We start from the raw sequence: 20078 nt of genomic DNA, 5'->3' as shown, positions 1-20078 counted from the left end.
GTATATAATACACAGGGCAGAGATAGAAGGGGCATATACAGTACATAGTGTATATAATACACAGGGCAGAGATAGAAGGGGCATATACAGTACATAGTGTATATAATACACAGGGCAGAGATAGAAGGGGCATATACAGTACATAGTGTATATAACACACAGGGCAGAGATAGAAGGGGCATATACAGTACATAGTGTATATAATACACAGGGCAGAGATAGAAGGGGCATATACAGTACATAGTGTATATAACACACAGGGCAGAGATAGAAGGGGCATATACAGTACATAGTGTATATAATACACAGAGCAGAGATAGAAGGGGCATATACAGTACATAGTGTATATAATACATAGAGCAGAGATAGAAGGGGCATATACAGTACATAGTGTATATAATACACAGGGCAGAGATAGAAGGGGCATATACAGTACATAGTGTATATAATACACAGGGCAGAGATAGAAGGGGCATATACAGTACATAGTGTATATAATACACAGGCAGAGATAGAAGGGGCATATACAGTACATAGTGTATATAATACACAGGGCAGAGATAGAAGGTGCATATACAGTACATAGTGTATATAACACACAGGGCAGAGATAGAAGGGGCATATACAGTACATAGTGTATATAACACACAGAGCAGAGATAGAAGGGGCATATACAGTACATAGTGTATATAATACATAGAGCAGAGATAGAAGGGGCATATACAGTACATAGTGTATATAATACACAGGGCAGAGATAGAAGGGGCATATACAGTACATAGTGTATATAACACACAGTGCAGAGGTAGAAGGGGCATATACAGTACATAGTGTATATAATACACAGGGCAGAGATAGAAGGGGCATATACAGTACATAGTGTATATAACACACAGAGCAGAGATAGAAGGGGCATATACAGTACATAGTGTATATAATACACAGGGCAGAGGTAGAAGGGGCATATACAGTACATAGTGTATATAATACATAGAGCAGAGATAGAAGGGGCATATACAGTACATAGTGTATATAATACACAGGGCAGAGATAGAAGGGGCATATACAGTACATAGTGTATATAATACATAGAGCAGAGATAGAAGGGGCATATACAGTACATAGTGTATATAATACATAGAGCAGAGATAGAAGGGGCATATACAGTACATAGTGTATATAATACACAGGGCAGAGATAGAAGGGGCATATACAGTACATAGTGTATATAACACACAGTGCAGAGGTAGAAGGGGCATATACAGTACATAGTGTATATAATACACAGGGCAGAGATAGAAGGGGCATATACAGTACATAGTGTATATAACACACAGAGCAGAGATAGAAGGGGCATATACAGTACATAGTGTATATAATACACAGGGCAGAGGTAGAAGGGGCATATACAGTACATAGTGTATATAATACATAGAGCAGAGATAGAAGGGGCATATACAGTACATAGTGTATATAATACACAGGGCAGAGATAGAAGGGGCATATACAGTACATAGTGTATATAATACATAGAGCAGAGATAGAAGGGGCATATACAGTACATAGTGTATATAATACATAGAGCAGAGATAGAAGGGGCATATACAGTACATAGTGTATATAATACACAGGGCAGAGATAGAAGGGGCATATACAGTACATAGTGTATATAATACACAGTGCAGAGGTAGAAGGGGCATATACAGTACATAGTGTATATAATACACAGGGCAGAGATAGAAGGGGCATATACAGTACATAGTGTATATAACACACAGAGCAGAGATAGAAGGGGCATATACAGTACATAGTGTATATAATACACAGGGCAGAGGTAGAAGGGGCATATACAGTACATAGTGTATATAATACATAGAGCAGAGATAGAAGGGGCATATACAGTACATAGTGTATATAATACACAGGGCAGAGATAGAAGGGGCATATACAGTACATAGTGTATATAATACACAGTGCAGAGGTAGAAGGGGCATATACAGTACATAGTGTATATAATACACAGGGCAGAGATAGAAGGGGCATATACAGTACATAGTGTATATAACACACAGAGCAGAGATAGAAGGGGCATATACAGTACATAGTGTATATAATACACAGGGCAGAGGTAGAAGGGGCATATACAGTACATAGTGTATATAATACATAGAGCAGAGATAGAAGGGGCATATACAGTACATAGTGTATATAATACACAGGGCAGAGATAGAAGGGGCATATACAGTACATAGTGTATATAATACATAGAGCAGAGATAGAAGGGGCATATACAGTACATAGTGTATATAATACACAGGGCAGAGATAGAAGGGGCATATACAGTACATAGTGTATATAACACAGGGCAGAGATAGAAGGGGCATATACAGTACATAGTGTATATAACACACAGGGCAGAGATAGAAGGGGCATATACAGTACATAGTGTATATAACACACAGGGCAGAGATAGAAGGGGCATATACAGTACATAGTGTATATAATACACAGGGCAGAGATAGAAGGGGCATATACAGTACATAGTGTATATAACACACAGGGCAGAGATAGAAGGGGCATATACAGTACATAGTGTACATAACACACAGGGCAGAGATAGAAGGGGCATATACAGTACATAGTGTATATAATACACAGGGCAGAGATAGAAGGGGCATATACAGTACATAGTGTATATAATACACAGGGCAGAGATAGAAGGGGCATATACAGTACATAGTGTATATAATACACAGGGCAGAGATAGAAGGGGCATATACAGTACATAGTGTATATAACACACAGGGCAGAGATAGAAGGGGCATATACAGTACATAGTGTATATAATACACAGGGCAGAGATAGAAGGGGCATATACAGTACATAGTGTATATAACACACAGGGCAGAGATAGAAGGGGCATATACAGTACATAGTGTATATAATACACAGAGCAGAGATAGAAGGGGCATATACAGTACATAGTGTATATAATACATAGAGCAGAGATAGAAGGGGCATATACAGTACATAGTGTATATAATACACAGGGCAGAGATAGAAGGGGCATATACAGTACATAGTGTATATAATACACAGGGCAGAGATAGAAGGGGCATATACAGTACATAGTGTATATAATACACAGGCAGAGATAGAAGGGGCATATACAGTACATAGTGTATATAATACACAGGGCAGAGATAGAAGGTGCATATACAGTACATAGTGTATATAACACACAGGGCAGAGATAGAAGGGGCATATACAGTACATAGTGTATATAACACACAGAGCAGAGATAGAAGGGGCATATACAGTACATAGTGTATATAATACATAGAGCAGAGATAGAAGGGGCATATACAGTACATAGTGTATATAATACACAGGGCAGAGATAGAAGGGGCATATACAGTACATAGTGTATATAACACACAGTGCAGAGGTAGAAGGGGCATATACAGTACATAGTGTATATAATACACAGGGCAGAGATAGAAGGGGCATATACAGTACATAGTGTATATAACACACAGAGCAGAGATAGAAGGGGCATATACAGTACATAGTGTATATAATACACAGGGCAGAGGTAGAAGGGGCATATACAGTACATAGTGTATATAATACATAGGGCAGAGATAGAAGGGGCATATACAGTACATAGTGTATATAATACACAGGGCAGAGATAGAAGGGGCATATACAGTACATAGTGTATATAATACATAGAGCAGAGATAGAAGGGGCATATACAGTACATAGTGTATATAATACATAGAGCAGAGATAGAAGGGGCATATACAGTACATAGTGTATATAACACACAGGGCAGAGATAGAAGGGGCATATACAGTACATAGTGTATATAATACACAGGGCAGAGATAGAAGGGGCATATACAGTACATAGTGTATATAACACACAGGGCAGAGATAGAAGGGGCATATACAGTACATAGTGTATATAACACACAGGGCAGAGATAGAAGGGGCATATACAGTACATAGTGTATATAATACATAGAGCAGAGGTAGAAGGGGCATATACAGTACATAGTGTATATAACACACAGGGCAGAGATAGAAGGGGCATATACAGTACATAGTGTATATAACACACAGAGCAGAGATAGAAGGGGCATATACAGTACATAGTGTATATAACACACAGGGCAGAGATAGAAGGGGCATATACAGTACATAGTGTATATAACACACAGAGCAGAGATAGAAGGGGCATATACAGTACATAGTGTATATAACACACAGGGCAGAGATAGAAGGGGCATATACAGTACATAGTGTATATAACACACAGAGCAGAGGTAGAAGGGGCATATACAGTACATAGTGTATATAATACATAGGGCAGGGATAGAAGGGGCATATACAGTACATAGTGTATATAATACACAGGGCAGAGATAGAAGGGGCATATACAGTACATAGTGTATATAATACACAGGGCAGAGATAGAAGGGGCATATACAGTACATAGTGTATATAATACACAGGGCAGAGATAGAAGGGGCATATACAGTACATAGTGTATATAATACACAGGGCAGAGATAGAAGGGGCATATACAGTACATAGTGTATATAATACACAGGGCAGAGATAGAAGGGGCATATACAGTACATAGTGTATATAACACACAGGGCAGAGATAGAAGGGGCATATACAGTACATAGTGTATATAATACACAGAGCAGAGATAGAAGGGGCATATACAGTACATAGTGTATATAATACACAGGGCAGAGATAGAAGGGGCATATACAGTACATAGTGTATATAATACACAGGGCAGAGATAGAAGGGGCATATACAGTACATAGTGTATATAATACACAGAGCAGAGATAGAAGGGGCATATACAGTACATAGTGTATATAATACACAGGGCAGAGATAGAAGGGGCATATACAGTACATAGTGTATATAATACACAGGGCAGAGATAGAAGGGGCATATACAGTACATAGTGTATATAACACACAGGGCAGAGATAGAAGGGGCATATACAGTACATAGTGTATATAATACATAGGGCAGAGATAGAAGGGGCATATACAGTACATAGTGTATATAATACATAGGGCAGAGATAGAAGGGGCATATACAGTACATAGTGTATATAATACACAGGGCAGAGGTAGAAGGGGCATATACAGTACATAGTGTATATAACACACAGGGCAGAGATAGAAGGGGCATATACAGTACATAGTGTATATAATACACAGGGCAGAGATAGAAGGGGCATATACAGTACATAGTGTATATAACACACAGGGCAGAGATAGAAGGGGCATATACAGTACATAGTGTATATAACACACAGGGCAGAGATAGAAGGGGCATATACAGTACATAGTGTATATAATACACAGGGCAGAGATAGAAGGGGCATATACAGTACATAGTGTATATAACACACAGAGCAGAGATAGAAGGGGCATATACAGTACATAGTGTATATAATACATAGAGCAGAGATAGAAGGGGCATATACAGTACATAGTGTATATAATACACAGGGCAGAGATAGAAGGGGCATATACAGTACATAGTGTATATAACACAGGGCAGAGATAGAAGGGGCATATACAGTACATAGTGTATATAATACATAGAGCAGAGATAGAAGGGGCATATACAGTACATAGTGTATATAACACACAGAGCAGAGATAGAAGAGGCATATACAGTACATAGTGTATATAACACAGGGCAGAGATAGAAGGGGCATATACAGTACATAGTGTATATAACACACAGGGCAGAGATAGAAGGGGCATATACAGTACATAGTGTATATAATACACAGGGCAGAGATAGAAGGGGCATATACAGTACATAGTGTATATAATACATAGGGCAGAGATAGAAGGGGCATATACAGTACATAGTGTATATAATACACAGGGCAGAGGTAGAAGGGGCATATACAGTACATAGTGTATATAATACACAGGGCAGAGATAGAAGGGGCATATACAGTACATAGTGTATATAACACACAGGGCAGAGATAGAAGGGGCATATACAGTACATAGTGTATATAACACACAGAGCAGAGATAGAAGGGGCATATACAGCACATAGTGTATATAATACACAGGGCAGAGATAGAAGGGGCATATACAGCAAATAGTGTATATAACACAGGGCAGAGATAAAAGGGGCATATACAGTACATAGTGTATATAACACACAGGGCAGAGATAGAAGGGGCATATACAGTACATAGTGTATATAATACACAGGGCAGGGATAGAAGGGGCATATACAGTACATAGGTGTATATAACACACAGGGCAGAGATAGAAGGGGCATATACAGTACATAGTGTATATAATACACAGGGCAGAGATAGAAGGGGCATATACAGTACATAGTGTATATAATACACAGGGCAGAGATAGAAGGGGCATATACAGTACATAGTGTATATAATACACAGGGCAGAGGTAGAAGGGGCATATACAGTACATAGTGTATATAATACACAGGGCAGAGATAGAAGGGGCATATACAGTACATAGTGTATATAACACACAGGGCAGAGATAGAAGGGGCATATACAGTACATAGTGTATATAATACACAGGCAGAGATAGAAGGGGCATATACAGTACATAGTGTATATAATACACAGGGCAGAGATAGAAGGGGCATATACAGTACATAGTGTATATAATACACAGGGCAGAGATAGAAGGGGCATATACAGTACATAGTGTATATAACACACAGGGCAGGGATAGAAGGGGCACATACAGTACATAGTGTATATAACACACAGGGCAGAGATAGAAGGGGCATATACAGTACATAGTGTATATAACACACAGAGCAGAGACAGAAGGGGCATATACAGTACATAGTGTATATAACACACAGGGCAGAGATAGAAGGGGCATATACAGTACATAGTGTATATAATACACAGGGCAGAGATAGAAGGGGCATATACAGTACATAGTGTATATAACACACAGGGCAGAGATAGAAGGGGCATATACAGTACATAGTGTATATAACACACAGGGCAGAGATAGAAGGGGCATATACAGTACATAGTGTATATAATACACAGGGCAGAGATAGAAGGGGCATATACAGTACATAGTGTATATAACACACAGAGCAGAGATAGAAGGGGCATATACAGTACATAGTGTATATAATACATAGAGCAGAGATAGAAGGGGCATATACAGTACATAGTGTATATAATACACAGGGCAGAGATAGAAGGGGCATATACAGTACATAGTGTATATAACACAGGGCAGAGATAGAAGGGGCATATACAGTACATAGTGTATATAATACATAGAGCAGAGATAGAAGGGGCATATACAGTACATAGTGTATATAACACACAGAGCAGAGATAGAAGAGGCATATACAGTACATAGTGTATATAACACAGGGCAGAGATAGAAGGGGCATATACAGTACATAGTGTATATAACACACAGGGCAGAGATAGAAGGGGCATATACAGTACATAGTGTATATAATACACAGGGCAGAGATAGAAGGGGCATATACAGTACATAGTGTATATAATACATAGGGCAGAGATAGAAGGGGCATATACAGTACATAGTGTATATAATACACAGGGCAGAGGTAGAAGGGGCATATACAGTACATAGTGTATATAATACACAGGGCAGAGATAGAAGGGGCATATACAGTACATAGTGTATATAACACACAGGGCAGAGATAGAAGGGGCATATACAGCACATAGTGTATATAATACACAGGGCAGAGATAGAAGGGGCATATACAGCACATAGTGTATATAACACAGGGCAGAGATAAAAGGGGCATATACAGTACATAGTGTATATAACACACAGGGCAGAGATAGAAGGGGCATATACAGTACATAGTGTATATAATACACAGGGCAGGGATAGAAGGGGCATATACAGTACATAGGTGTATATAACACACAGGGCAGAGATAGAAGGGGCATATACAGTACATAGTGTATATAATACACAGGGCAGAGATAGAAGGGGCATATACAGTACATAGTGTATATAATACACAGGGCAGAGATAGAAGGGGCATATACAGTACATAGTGTATATAATACACAGGGCAGAGATAGAAGGGGCATATACAGTACATAGTGTATATAATACACAGGGCAGAGGTAGAAGGGGCATATACAGTACATAGTGTATATAATACACAGGGCAGAGATAGAAGGGGCATATACAGTACATAGTGTATATAACACACAGGGCAGAGATAGAAGGGGCATATACAGTACATAGTGTATATAATACACAGGCAGAGATAGAAGGGGCATATACAGTACATAGTGTATATAACACACAGGGCAGGGATAGAAGGGGCACATACAGTACATAGTGTATATAACACACAGGGCAGAGATAGAAGGGGCATATACAGTACATAGTGTATATAACACACAGAGCAGAGATAGAAGGGGCATATACAGTACATAGTGTATATAACACACAGAGCAGAGATAGAAGGGGCATATACAGTACATAGTGTATATAACACACAGGGCAGAGATAGAAGGGGCATATACAGTACATAGTGTATATAACACACAGAGCAGAGGTAGAAGGGGCATATACAGTACATAGTGTATATAATACATAGGGCAGGGATAGAAGGGGCATATAGAATACATAGTGTATATAATACACAGGGCAGAGATAGAAGGGGCATATACAGTACATAGTGTATATAATACACAGGGCAGAGATAGAAGGGGCATATACAGTACATAGTGTATATAATACACAGGGCAGAGATAGAAGGGGCATATACAGTACATAGTGTATATAATACACAGGGCAGAGATAGAAGGGGCATATACAGTACATAGTGTATATAACACACAGGGCAGAGATAGAAGGGGCATATACAGTACATAGTGTATATAACACACAGAGCAGAGATAGAAGGGGCATATACAGTACATAGTGTATATAACACACAGGGCAGAGATAGAAGGGGCATATACAGTACATAGTGTATATAACACACAGAGCAGAGGTAGAAGGGGCATATACAGTACATAGTGTATATAATACATAGGGCAGGGATAGAAGGGGCATATAGAATACATAGTGTATATAATACACAGGGCAGAGATAGAAGGGGCATATACAGTACATAGTGTATATAATACACAGGGCAGAGATAGAAGGGGCATATACAGTACATAGTGTATATAATACACAGGGCAGAGATAGAAGGGGCATATACAGTACATAGTGTATATAATACACAGGGCAGAGATAGAAGGGGCATATACAGTACATAGTGTATATAACACACAGGGCAGAGATAGAAGGGGCATATACAGTACATAGTGTATATAACACACAGAGCAGAGATAGAAGGGGCATATACAGTACATAGTGTATATAACACACAGGGCAGAGATAGAAGGGGCATATACAGTACATAGTGTATATAACACACAGAGCAGAGGTAGAAGGGGCATATACAGTACATAGTGTATATAATACATAGGGCAGGGATAGAAGGGGCATATAGAATACATAGTGTATATAATACACAGGGCAGAGATAGAAGGGGCATATACAGTACATAGTGTATATAATACACAGGGCAGAGATAGAAGGGGCATATACAGTACATAGTGTATATAATACACAGGGCAGAGATAGAAGGGGCATATACAGTACATAGTGTATATAATACACAGGGCAGAGATAGAAGGGGCATATACAGTACATAGTGTATATAATACACAGGGCAGAGATAGAAGGGGCATATACAGTACATAGTGTATATAACACACAGGGCAGAGATAGAAGGGGCATATACAGTACATAGTGTATATAATACACAGAGCAGAGATAGAAGGGGCATATACAGTACATAGTGTATATAATACACAGGGCAGAGATAGAAGGGGCATATACAGTACATAGTGTATATAATACACAGGGCAGAGATAGAAGGGGCATATACAGTACATAGTGTATATAATACACAGAGCAGAGATAGAAGGGGCATATACAGTACATAGTGTATATAATACACAGGGCAGAGATAGAAGGGGCATATACAGTACATAGTGTATATAATACACAGGGCAGAGATAGAAGGGGCATATACAGTACATAGTGTATATAACACACAGGGCAGAGATAGAAGGGGCATATACAGTACATAGTGTATATAATACATAGGGCAGAGATAGAAGGGGCATATACAGTACATAGTGTATATAATACATAGGGCAGAGATAGAAGGGGCATATACAGTACATAGTGTATATAATACACAGGGCAGAGGTAGAAGGGGCATATACAGTACATAGTGTATATAACACACAGGGCAGAGATAGAAGGGGCATATACAGTACATAGTGTATATAATACACAGGGCAGAGATAGAAGGGGCATATACAGTACATAGTGTATATAACACACAGGGCAGAGATAGAAGGGGCATATACAGTACATAGTGTATATAACACACAGGGCAGAGATAGAAGGGGCATATACAGTACATAGTGTATATAATACACAGGGCAGAGATAGAAGGGGCATATACAGTACATAGTGTATATAACACACAGAGCAGAGATAGAAGGGGCATATACAGTACATAGTGTATATAATACATAGAGCAGAGATAGAAGGGGCATATACAGTACATAGTGTATATAATACACAGGGCAGAGATAGAAGGGGCATATACAGTACATAGTGTATATAACACAGGGCAGAGATAGAAGGGGCATATACAGTACATAGTGTATATAATACATAGAGCAGAGATAGAAGGGGCATATACAGTACATAGTGTATATAACACACAGAGCAGAGATAGAAGAGGCATATACAGTACATAGTGTATATAACACAGGGCAGAGATAGAAGGGGCATATACAGTACATAGTGTATATAACACACAGGGCAGAGATAGAAGGGGCATATACAGTACATAGTGTATATAATACACAGGGCAGAGATAGAAGGGGCATATACAGTACATAGTGTATATAATACATAGGGCAGAGATAGAAGGGGCATATACAGTACATAGTGTATATAATACACAGGGCAGAGGTAGAAGGGGCATATACAGTACATAGTGTATATAATACACAGGGCAGAGATAGAAGGGGCATATACAGTACATAGTGTATATAACACACAGGGCAGAGATAGAAGGGGCATATACAGCACATAGTGTATATAATACACAGGGCAGAGATAGAAGGGGCATATACAGCACATAGTGTATATAACACAGGGCAGAGATAAAAGGGGCATATACAGTACATAGTGTATATAACACACAGGGCAGAGATAGAAGGGGCATATACAGTACATAGTGTATATAATACACAGGGCAGGGATAGAAGGGGCATATACAGTACATAGGTGTATATAACACACAGGGCAGAGATAGAAGGGGCATATACAGTACATAGTGTATATAATACACAGGGCAGAGATAGAAGGGGCATATACAGTACATAGTGTATATAATACACAGGGCAGAGGTAGAAGGGGCATATACAGTACATAGTGTATATAATACACAGGGCAGAGATAGAAGGGGCATATACAGTACATAGTGTATATAACACACAGGGCAGAGATAGAAGGGGCATATACAGTACATAGTGTATATAATACACAGGGCAGGGATAGAAGGGGCATATACAGTACATAGGTGTATATAACACACAGGGCAGAGATAGAAGGGGCATATACAGTACATAGTGTATATAATACACAGGGCAGAGATAGAAGAGGCATATACAGTACATAGTGTATATAATACATAGGGCAGAGGTACAAGGGGCACATACAGTACATAGTGTATATAATACACAGGGCAGAGATAGAAGGGGCATATACAGCACATAGTGTATATAACACACAGGGCAGGGATAGAAGGGGCATATACAGTACATAGTGTATATAATACACAGGGCAGAGATAGAAGGGGCATATACAGTACATAGTGTATATAATACACAGGGCAGAGGTAGAAGGGGCATATACAGTACATAGTGTATATAACACACAGGGCAGAGATAGAAGGGGCATATACAGTACATAGTGTATATAATACACAGGGCAGAGATAGAAGAGGCATATACAGTACATAGTGTATATAATACACAGGGCAGAGATAGAAGGGGCATATACAGTACATAGTGTATAATACACAGGGCAGAGATAGAAGGGGCATATACAGTACATAGTGTATATAATACACAGGGCAGAGATAGAAGGGGCATATACAGTACATAGTGTATATAATACACAGGGCAGAGGTAGAAGGGGCATATACAGTACATAGTGTATATAATACACAGGGCAGAGGTAGAAGGGGCATATACAGTACATAGTGTATATAATACACAGGGCAGAGATAGAAGGGGCATATACAGTACATAGTGTATATAATACACAGGGCAGAGATAGAAGGGGCATATACAGTACATAGTGTATATAATACACAGGGCAGAGGTAGAAGGGGCATATACAGTACATAGTGTATATAATACACAGGGCAGAGATAGAAGGGGCATATACAGTACATAGTGTATATAATACACAGGGCAGAGATAGAAGGGGCATATACAGTACATAGTGTATATAATACACAGGGCAGAGGTAGAAGGGGCATATACAGTACATAGTGTATATAATACACAGGGCAGAGGTAGAAGGGGCATATACAGCACATAGTGTATATAATACACAGGGCAGAGATAGAAGGGGCATATACAGTACATAGTGTATATAATACACAGGGCAGAGATAGAAGGGGCATATACAGTACATAGTGTATATAATACACGGCAGAGGTAGAAGGGGCATATACAGTACATAGTGTATATAACACACAGGGCAGAGATAGAAGGGGCATATACAGTACATAGTGTATATAATACACAGGGCAGAGATAGAAGGGGCATATACAGTACATAGTGTATATAATACACAGGGCAGAGATAGAAGGGGCATATACAGTACATAGTGTATATAATACACAGGGCAGAGATAGAAGGGGCATATATAGTACATAGTGTATATAATACACAGGGCAGAGATAGAAGGGGCATATACAGTACATAGTGTATATAACACACAGGGCAGAGATAGAAGGGGCATATACAGTACATAGTGTATATAACACAGGGCAGAGATAGAAGAGGCATATACAGTACATAGTGTATATAATACACAGGGCAGAGATAGAAGGGGCATATACAGTACATAGTGTATATAATACACAGGGCAGAGATAGAAGGGGCATATACAGTACATAGTGTATATAATACACAGGGCAGAGATAGAAGGGGCATATACAGTACATAGTGTATATAATACACAGGGCAGAGATAGAAGGGGCATATACAGTACATAGTGTATATAATACACAGAGCAGAGATAGAAGGGGCATATACAGTACATAGTGTATATAACACACAGGGCAGGGATAGAAGGGGCATATACAGTACATAGTGTATATAATACACAGGGCAGAGATAGAAGGGGCATATACAGTACATAGTGTATATAACACACAGGGCAGAGATAAAAGGGGCATATACAGTACATAGTGTATATAACACACAGGGCAGAGATAGAAGGGGCATATACAGTACATAGTGTATATAATACACAGGGCAGAGATAGAAGGGGCATATACAGTACATAGTGTATATAATACACAGGGCAGAGATAGAAGGGGCATATACAGTACATAGTGTATATAATACACAGGGCAGAGATAGAAGGGGCATATACAGTACATAGTGTATATAATACACAGGGCAGGGATAGAAGGGGCATATACAGTACATAGTGTATATAATACACAGGGCAGAGATAGAAGGGGCATATACAGTACATAGTGTATATAATACACAGGGCAGAGGTAGAAGGGGCATATACAGTACATAGTGTATATAATACACAGGGCAGGGATAGAAGGGGCATATACAGTACATAGTGTATATAATACATAGGGCAGAGATAGAAGGGGCATATACAGTACATAGTGTATATAATACACAGGGCAGAGATAGAAGGGGCATATACAGTACATAGTGTATATAATACACAGGGCAGAGATAGAAGGGGCATATACAGTACATAGTGTATATAATACACAGGGCAGAGATAGAAGGGGCATATACAGTACATAGTGTATATAATACACAGGGCAGAGATAGAAGGGGCATATACAGTACATAGTGTATATAATACACAGAGCAGAGATAGAAGGGGCATATACAGTACATAGTGTATATAACACACAGGGCAGAGATAGAAGGGGCATATACAGTACATAGTGTATATAATACACAGGGCAGGGATAGAAGGGGCATATACAGTACATAGTGTATATAATACACAGGGCAGAGATAGAAGGGGCATATACAGTACATAGTGTATATAACACACAGGGCAGAGATAAAAGGGGCATATACAGTACATAGTGTATATAACACACAGGGCAGAGATAGAAGGGGCATATACAGTACATAGTGTATATAATACACAGGGCAGAGATAGAAGGGGCATATACAGTACATAGTGTATATAATACACAGGGCAGAGATAGAAGGGGCATATACAGTACATAGTGTATATAATACACAGGGCAGAGATAGAAGGGGCATATACAGTACATAGTGTATATAATACACAGGGCAGGGATAGAAGGGGCATATACAGTACATAGTGTATATAATACACAGGGCAGAGATAGAAGGGGCATATACAGTACATAGTGTATATAACACACAGGGCAGAGATAGAAGGGGCATATACAGTACATAGTGTATATAATACACAGGGCAGAGATAGAAGGGGCATATACAGTACATAGTGTATATAACACAGGGCAGAGATAGAAGGGGCATATACAGTACATAGTGTATATAACACACAGGGCAGAGATAGAAGGGGCATATACAGTACACAGTGTATATAATACCAGGGCAGAGATAGAAGGGCCATATACAGTACATAGTGTATATAATACACAGGGCAGAGATAGAAGGGGCATATACAGCACATAGTGTATATAATACACAGGGCAGAGATAGAAGGGGCATATACAGTACATAGTGTATATAATACACGGGGCAGAGATAGAAGGGGCATATACAGTACATAGTGTATATAACACACAGGGCAGAGATAGAAGGGGCATATACAGTACATAGTGTATATAATACACAGGGCAGAGATAGAAGGGGCATATACAGTACATAGTGTATATAATACACAGGGCAGAGATAGAAGGGGCATATACAGTACATAGTGTATATAATACACAGGGCAGAGGTAGAAGGGGCATATACAGTACATAGTGTATATAACACACAGGGCAGAGGTAGAAGGGGCATATACAGTACATAGTGTATATAACACACAGGGCAGAGATAGAAGGGGCATATACAGTACATAGTGTATATAACACACAGGGCAGAGATAGAAGGGGCATATACAGTACATAGTGTATATAATACACAGGGCAGAGGTAGAAGAGGCATATACAGTACATAGTGTATATAATACACAGGGCAGAGATAGAAGAGGCATATACAGTACATAGTGTATATAACACACAGGGCAGAGATAGAATTGGCATATACAGCACATAGTGTATATAACACACAGGGCAGAGATAGAATTGGCATATACAGCACATAGTGTATATAATACACAGGGCAGGGATAGAAGGGGCATATACAGTACATAGTGTATATAACACACAGGGCAGAGATAGAAGGGGCATATACAGTACATAGTGTATATAACACACAGGGCAGAGGTAGAAGGGGCATATACAGTACATAGTGTATATAACACATAGGGCAGAGATAGAAGGGGCATATACAGTACATAGTGTATATAATACACAGGGCAGAGATAGAAGGGGCATATACAGTACATAGTGTATATAATACACAGGGCAGAGATAGAAGGGGCATATACAGTACATAGTGTATATAATACACAGAGCAGAGATAGAAGGGGCATATACAGTACATAGTGTATATAATACACAGGGCAGAGATAGAAGGGGCATATACAGTACATAGTGTATATAACACACAGGGCAGAGATAGAAGGGGCATATACAGTACATAGTGTATATAACACACAGGGCAGAGATAGAAGGGGCATATACAGTACATAGTGTATATAATACACAGGGCAGAGATAGAAGGGGCATATACAGTACATAGTGTATATAACACACAGGGCAGAGGTAGAAGGGGCATATACAGTACATAGTGTATATAACACACAGGGCAGAGGTAGAAGGGGCATATACAGTACATAGTGTATATAACACACAGGGCAGAGGTAGAAGGGGCATATACAGTACATAGTGTATATAATACACAGAGCAGAGATAGAAGGGGCATATACAGTACATAGTGTATATAATACATAGGGCAGAGATAGAAGGGGCATATACAGTACATAGTGTATATAACACACGGTAGAGATAGAAGGGGCATATACAGTACATAGTGTATATAACACACAGGGCAGAGATAGAAGGGGCATATACAGCACATAGTGTATATAATACACAGGGCAGAGGTAGAAGGGGCATATACAGTACATAGTGTATATAATGCACAGGGCAGGGATAGAAGGGGCATATACAGTACATAGTGTATATAACACACAGGGCAGAGATAGAAGGGGCATATACAGTACATAGTGTATATAATACACAGGGCAGAGATAGAAGGGGCATATACAGTACATAGTGTATATAATACACAGGGCAGGGATAGAAGGGGCATATACAGTACATAGTGTATATAATACACAGGGCAGAGATAGAAGGGGCATATACAGTACATAGTGTATATAATACACAGGGCAGAGATAGAAGGGGCATATACAGTACATAGTGTATATAATACATAGGGCAGAGATAGAAGGGGCATATACAGTACATAGTGTATATAACACACAGGGCAGAGATAGAAGGGGCATATACAGCACATACTGTATATAATACACAGGGCAGAGATAGAAGGGGCATATACAGTACATAGTGTATATAATACACAGGGCAGAGATAGAAGGGGCATATACAGTACATAGTGTATATAATACACAGGGCAGAGGTAGAAGGGACATGTACAGTACATAGTGTATATAATACACAGGGCAGAGATAGAAGGGGCATATACAGTACATAGTGTATATAATACACAGGGCAGAGGTAGAAGGGGCATATACAGTACATAGTGTATATAATACACAGGGCAGAGATAGAAGGGCCATATACAGTACATAGTGTATATAACACACAGGGCAGAGATAGAAGGGGCATATACAGCACATAGTGTATATAATACACAGGGCAGAGGTAGAAGGGGCATATACAGTACATAGTGTATATAATACACAGGGCAGGGATAGAAGGGGCATATACAGTACATAGTGTATATAACACACAGGGCAGAGATAGAAGGGGCATATACAGTACATAGTGTATATAATACACAGGGCAGAGATAGAAGGGGCATATACAGTACATAGTGTATATAATACACAGGGCAGAGATAGAAGGGGCATATACAGTACATAGTGTATATAATACACAGGGCAGAGATAGAAGGGGCATATACAGTACATAGTGTATATAATACACAGGGCAGAGGTAGAAGGGGCATATACAGTACATAGTGTATATAATACACAGGGCAGAGGTAGAAGGGGCATATACAGTACATAGTGTATATAATACACAGGGCAGAGATAGAAGGGGCATATACAGTACATAGTGTATATAATACACAGAGCAGAGATAGAAGGGGCATATACAGTACATAGTGTATATAATACATAGGGCAGAGATAGAAGGGGCATATACAGTACATAGTGTATATAACACACAGGGCAGGGATAGAAGGGGCATATACAGTACATAGTGTATATAACACACAGGGCAGAGATAGAAGGGGCATATACAGTACATAGTGTATATAACACACAGGGCAGAGATAGAAGGGGCATATACAGCACATAGTGTATATAATACACAGGGCAGAGGTAGAAGGGGCATATACAGTACATAGTGTATATAATACACAGGGCAGGGATAGAAGGGGCATATACAGTACATAGTGTATATAACACACAGGGCAGAGATAGAAGGGGCATATACAGTACATAGTGTATATAATACACAGGGCAGAGATAGAAGGGGCATATACAGTACATAGTGTATATAATACACAGGGCAGAGATAGAAGGGGCATATACAGTACATAGTGTATATAATACACAGGGCAGGGATAGAAGGGGCATATACAGTACATAGTGTATATAATACACAGGGCAGAGATAGAAGGGGCATATACAGTACATAGTGTATATTATACACAGGGCAGAGATAGAAGGGGCATATACAGTACATAGTGTAAATAACACACAGGGCAGAGATAGAAGGGGCATATACAGTACATAGTGTATATAATACACAGGGCAGAGATAGAAGGGGCATATACAGTACATAGTGTATATTATACACAGGGCAGAGATAGAAGGGGCATATACAGTACATAGTGTATATAACACACATGGCAGAGATAGAAGGGGCATATACAGTACATAGTGTATATAATACACAGGGCAGGGATAGAAGGGGCATATACAGTACATAGTGTATATAATACACAGGGCAGAGATAGAAGGGGCATATAAAGTACATAGTGTATATAATACACAGGGCAGAGATAGAAGGGGCATATACAGTACATAGTGTATATAATACACAGGGCAGGGATAGAAGGGGCATATACAGTACATAGTGTATATAATACACAGGGCAGAGATAGAAGGGGCATATACAGTACATAGTGTATATTATACACAGGGCAGAGATAGAAGAGGCATATACAGCACATAGTGTATATAATACACAGGGCAGAGATAGAAGGGGCATATACAGTACATAGTGTATATAATACACAGGGCAGGGATAGAAGGGGCATATACAGTACATAGTGTATATAATACACAGGGCAGGGATAGAAGGGGCATATACAGTACATAGTGTATATAATACACAGGGCAGAGATAGAAGGGGCATATACAGTACATAGTGTATATAATACACAGGGCAGAGATAGAAGGGGCATATACAGTACATAGTGTATATAATACACAGGGCAGGGATAGAAGGGGCATATACAGTACATAGTGTATATAATACACAGGGCAGAGATAGAAGGGGCATATACAGTACATAGTGTATATTATACACAGGGCAGAGATAGAAGAGGCATATACAGCACATAGTGTATATAATACACAGGGCAGAGATAGAAGGGGCATATACAGTACATAGTGTATATAATACACAGGGCAGGGATAGAAGGGGCATATACAGTACATAGTGTATATAATACACAGGGCAGAGATAGAAGGGGCACATACAGTACATAGTGTATATAATACACAGGGCAGAGATAGAAGGGGCATATACAGTACATAGTGTATATAATACACAGGGCAGAGATAGAAGGGGCATATACAGTACATAGTGTATATAATACACAGGGCAGAGATAGAAGAGGCATATACAGTACATAGTGTATATAACACACAGGGCAGAGATAGAAGGGGCACATACAGTACATAGTGTATATAATACACAGGGCAGAGATAGAAGGGGCATATACAGTACATAGTGTATATAATACACAGGGCAGAGATAGAAGGGGCATATACAGTACATAGTGTATATAACACACAGGGCAGAGATAGAAGGGGCATATACAGTACATAGTGTATATAACACACAGGGCAGAGATAGAAGGGGCATATACAGTACATAGTGTATATAACACACAGGGCAGAGATAGAAGGGGCATATACAGTACATAGTGTATATAACACACAGGGCAGAGATAGAAGGGGCATATACAGTACATAGTGTATATAATACACACGGCAGAGATAGAAGGGGCATATACAGTACATAGTGTATATAATACACAGGGCA

This window comes from Phyllobates terribilis, unplaced genomic scaffold (genome assembly GCF_046119375.1).
Source record: "Phyllobates terribilis strain yellow unplaced genomic scaffold, ASM4611937v1 Scaffold_13__5_contigs__length_258822181, whole genome shotgun sequence".
NCBI classification, from domain to species: domain Eukaryota; kingdom Metazoa; phylum Chordata; class Amphibia; order Anura; family Dendrobatidae; genus Phyllobates; species Phyllobates terribilis.
Note: the sequence above shows the minus strand (reverse complement) of the source record.